This window comes from Mercurialis annua, linkage group LG4 (assembly GCF_937616625.2).
Source record: "Mercurialis annua linkage group LG4, ddMerAnnu1.2, whole genome shotgun sequence".
NCBI classification, from domain to species: Eukaryota; Viridiplantae; Streptophyta; class Magnoliopsida; order Malpighiales; family Euphorbiaceae; genus Mercurialis; species Mercurialis annua.
The window spans coordinates 5,214,832-5,219,368 of NC_065573.1; the positions used below are offsets into that span (position 1 = coordinate 5,214,832).

The 4,537-nt window shown below is 36.4% G+C and overlaps 1 pseudogene; it reads right to left on the minus strand.

Moving 5' to 3' along the window:
- Positions 1 to 510: 510 nt before the first annotated feature.
- Positions 511 to 2,319, minus strand: LOC126678237 (ethylene-responsive transcription factor CRF2-like; annotated as a pseudogene).
- Positions 2,320 to 4,537: the final 2,218 nt, after the last annotated feature.

The window sequence follows — 4,537 nt, forward strand, 5'->3', positions numbered from 1 at the left end:
AGCAGACAAATCAGTGGCTGGTGTTTTGGGCGATTATTGATGGGTTTTGGCGAGAGTTGGTGGAGGAAGAGGGACAGTGGTGGTGGTCGTGTAAAAAAAAACCCGATGAAAATTTAGATTAAATATTTAGTTAAATTATATTAATTATTAGAGTTAACAAAATTAAATTACAGTTAATTATTTAAAATTTAAAATCTCACTTTCCAATTAAGGTGCCACGTAAGCATAGAGGTGTTTTTGAACCAATTTAGCCAAGTTTAGAATAATAGTGATCCGGTTTTTCTAATTTGGACATTTTTAATTCTTTATGCCAAGTTGAAGGGGTAAAGTGATCATTTGTTCTTTTTTAATTATAATTAATTACTCAAAATGCCCATTTCCATACAATCACAAAACAAACAAATAAAAAGTGAATCTAAAATACATCTGATATATTTCATTTTTAGATAAAAAACTTTACCGGCTTAAGACTAAATTGTTGGTCATGTAGAAACTAGTACTAATATATTCTTAAATTAAATCTCCGATATTTTGAAAATGGTCATCGTTGTAATTCCAAGCAGAGAAACCGAAATTGAAATCAACACTAGAATCAAGAAACATATCGCCAATACCATCTTTTAGAAAATTGTCTGGTTTAAAGCTTGTTTTCTCAAAAAAATCACTCATAGAACTCTGAAAGTCAAAAACATTATTAGGAAATATTGAAGAATATTCCAGAAACTCCGAAAAATTTTCCGACACACTCGACTGTTCTTTGACTTCACGGCTTTTATTTATTTCTTTACCGGAAATGGCTGCACTTTGTGATTCAACCTCTTTGCTGGATGACGTTGTCGGAAAACAGAGAACGGACACTGTAGACATAACATTTTGAGACTGATAGCCGGATTTAGTGGCTTTTGAATATTTTGGCTTGAGGAGTGAAGAAGTTTGTGAGCGCGTCAGCTCCATGAAATTGAATAGCCGCGTTGTCATAAATCATAGCAGCTTCCTCAGCAGTATTGTAAGTACCTAACCATAATCGTACACGTCTCAAAGGGTCTCTGATCTCCGCCGCCCGTTTTCCCCAAGGCATTTGTCTGACACCTCTAAACGATTTACCTACTATAGTACTGTTCTTTTTCAGCGGGATAACACTCGCCAGAAATGATCTCCCTGCAACACTTTTTCTCCGTCCATTCTTTTGTGACACCCTGTAATTGCTTTTCAAAACTCCGTCGTTTCGAGTAGAGCACGAAGACGAGGGTTCTATGATAATTTTGTTTACAAATTTTTTGACTCTCCGTCGCGACTGAAAGATTTCATTATCTGATTTTTCGTCGTTAGAGGAGTCGGTAGCATATGTGTCTGTAACTGATATTTGAACAAATCTTGGTGATCTCGTATCTAATAATGGCGTGATGAGCTTGTTTTGATTTTTGTGCTCGCTAAACTTGATTCGAGTCCTTTTCTTCAGGGGGTTTCTAGTTTTCTGGTTTGTTTAAGTTTGACACTAAAAGTGAAAGAAGAGCAGTGAAATACAGAACCCAAAAGATTCTGACCGGCATAAGGGAGAATAAATAAAGATTAAAAAGGCAAAGAGACGAGACATACAAGGCAGGGATATAAAGAAAGATAGAACGTTAAAGAGAAGATTGAAATGGAGTAGATTTTGAACACTTCTCTTCTTGATTTATGAAAGAACGAGAAATTTTAAGGAAAGCGTAACATGTCTTGAAAAGGTGATCAAACCAGCGAGAGAGTGATAAATGGTTAATGCTATATATAAAATATTTTCTGATAAAAAAATATTGAATATTGAATTATTTAGTTAATGGTGCAATGTTTAATCTTGTCAAAACGTCAAATCTTGAGGCATGTCCTTTCTGTTTTGTCTGCTGCCATACTTCTTCTTAGCACCTCCCCCCTCTCTTGCACTAGGGTCTTCACCAGTTTTTCTGCCCGTTTTCACTATTTAAAACCCCCACGGTCTATCATGTTTTTTCTTATTTGTAAAAATATAAACAAGTCCTTCAGCTTTAAAAAAAATTAAATTATTTAAAAAGAAAATTGATTCATAGTTGGGCACCGTAATTCAGCTTCCGGTTTATCGCGCATCGCCAGTTTTGCTTACCAAAAATTACCCACTTGGAGCTCTCGATTCCGTAGCGCGGCTCAACAAAGCAGCCACACCCTACCTATGGACTCTTTAGGGGGGGTGCATCATGCCTCACCTCCCAGCACCAACTGCCGAAGTCTTTTGGAGCGCACCTTTTGGTACCCCAAAAGAAAAAAAACTTGACCACGGTTCCCCGCTTGAAAATTTGCTCCTCCCATTTTTGAGTTGGCATTGGCTTGACCCGAGTTGTCTCTCCATGCAAAGTTCAGATGATTCCTCCACCCCAGATTATAGGTGTTGGAATAGGGGTCGTTGTCTTGCCTTTGTCAACTAACATAGTTGACTTGCTCATTTGAGTTTTGATGTAGAACGGACAATCCATTCCCGAATGATCATGCCCATCACAAGTCTCACAACCCATTTGATCTACCGCGAGTTGAGCGTTCCTTTGACTTGCTTATTGTTTTACATCTCAACTTGTGCTAGAAGTGCCGCGTTTTTGGCTTTCATCGCTTCGAACTCTTGGTTTGATCGAGGGTCATTACACCCTTTTGAGGTGGTTGCCTCAACCGCTCGGTTGCCAAGAACAACTATTCATAGCAAGCTCTTCTAGCAAATAATTGGCCTCATCATAAGTTTTCTTCATAAGTGACTCTCCCGATGCCGCATCAATAGTTGCCCGTGTACGCTCATTGTTACCGTTGTAGAAGATAAAGATGAGATGTTCTCTACCTAGATGATGATGCAGACAATTTCTCTGAAGCTCTTTGAAGTGTTCCCAAGCTTGATATAGAGATTCTCCATGTAGTTGTAGAAAATCTATAATGGTCATCCTCGTCGTTTTGCCCATATAGAAGTATTTATTTAGAAAAGCTTGTCCCAATTGTTTCCACGTTGTGATTGAGGTGCTTGGAAGTGATTGAATCCAACTCCTTGCCTTATCCCTCAAAGAGAAAGGGAAAAGACGAAGCTTGATTTGATCCTTCGTCACATTATGGATTTTGAATGTGTTGCAAACCTCCGTAAACTATGAGAGATGAGCGTTTGGATCCTCGCTATCCAACCCATAAAATTGGCAACGACTCTCGAGTAATTGAATCGTTCCCGGTTTGATTTCAAAGTTGTTAGCAAGGATCGGAGGTGCGAAACATTCGTAGTTGGTGTTGTCCATGTTGGGTAAGAAGAATTCTCCCAAGGTACGTCTTTGTGGATGAGCGACGACCCTTTCGTTTGGCCTATTTAGAGCTAGATCGTCACATGGTGCCGGAGGATTAACCCCATCAAGGTTCAAAGGTGGGTTACGTTCTTCCTCAATTTTTTGGATTTCCGAGCTGTTTTTCAGATACTTCTTTTGAAGGAAGTTAGGTTTAACTGAAACGGTTCTAGCAGTTGTTTGGCTCGTCGCATATTAGGCATACAATAAGCAAAACCCCTGCGTAAACTAAAAACAAGAAAACCAAACGTAAAATCCAATACAATAAATTCACAAAGTAATAAAAATAACTGAAAATAAAATTAACTCAATTAAAAAAAAGATACTATGAATTAATTTAATCGCAATTGTTCCCCGGCAACGGCGCCAAAAAACTTGTTGGCAAATAATCGCAAGTATACGATATTGCGCAAGTAATATAATCTTGGAAGACCAAGTATCGATCCCACAGAAGCAATGGACTAAATAACTAATTTAAAGTATTCTTTAATTGGCTAGCCAGAAAAATCAATGGAGTTTTGTAAATTAATTAAACACTAAAGTAAACCAACTCAAATAATTAGACTAATATAAACTGAAAATAAATAAGTAGATTAAGGTTTAAACAATAATGATAAAGTTCTCAATGATTGATAATTCCAAATAAACTAGTGAAATAATGGATTAAGACTTATTAGTGATTTTATCGTAAATCGAGCTATTCTAATGCACCGAATACCGCCCTCTCAAGCTTCAAATATCCGAATAAAATCACAACCTAATTAACTAATAAATTATTAACTTGCTCTCACAATATTAGAACTGAATTAAATAATCAAATTGTAATTATGAAGCAAACTCTATTACTACCTAAATTCCAACCCTCTCTCACGGTGTATTCCTCTAAGTTCTTAATTACCTATGTCTATTTAATTAACAATCTCTAAATTATTTAATTAAACACAAAATCATGAAGTAAGTGATCAATTCAATTCAAGCATTAGTTTTAGTAATTAAAACACGATTTACTCACTTAAGAAATCTTAATTCAATTCGGAACTAATCTAAGTGTTCATATCAATCCCCGAACAAAGGATTTAGTTGCTCATGCTTAAGCTGAAATTAAAAAAGGAAGATGATGAAGAATTGAACATAATTAAAACAATAAATACCGGAGTTGTCAATTTCAGAAGAATCGTCTTGATTAAACTTGAAATATTCACAATCGTTCTTCGCAGAAACTA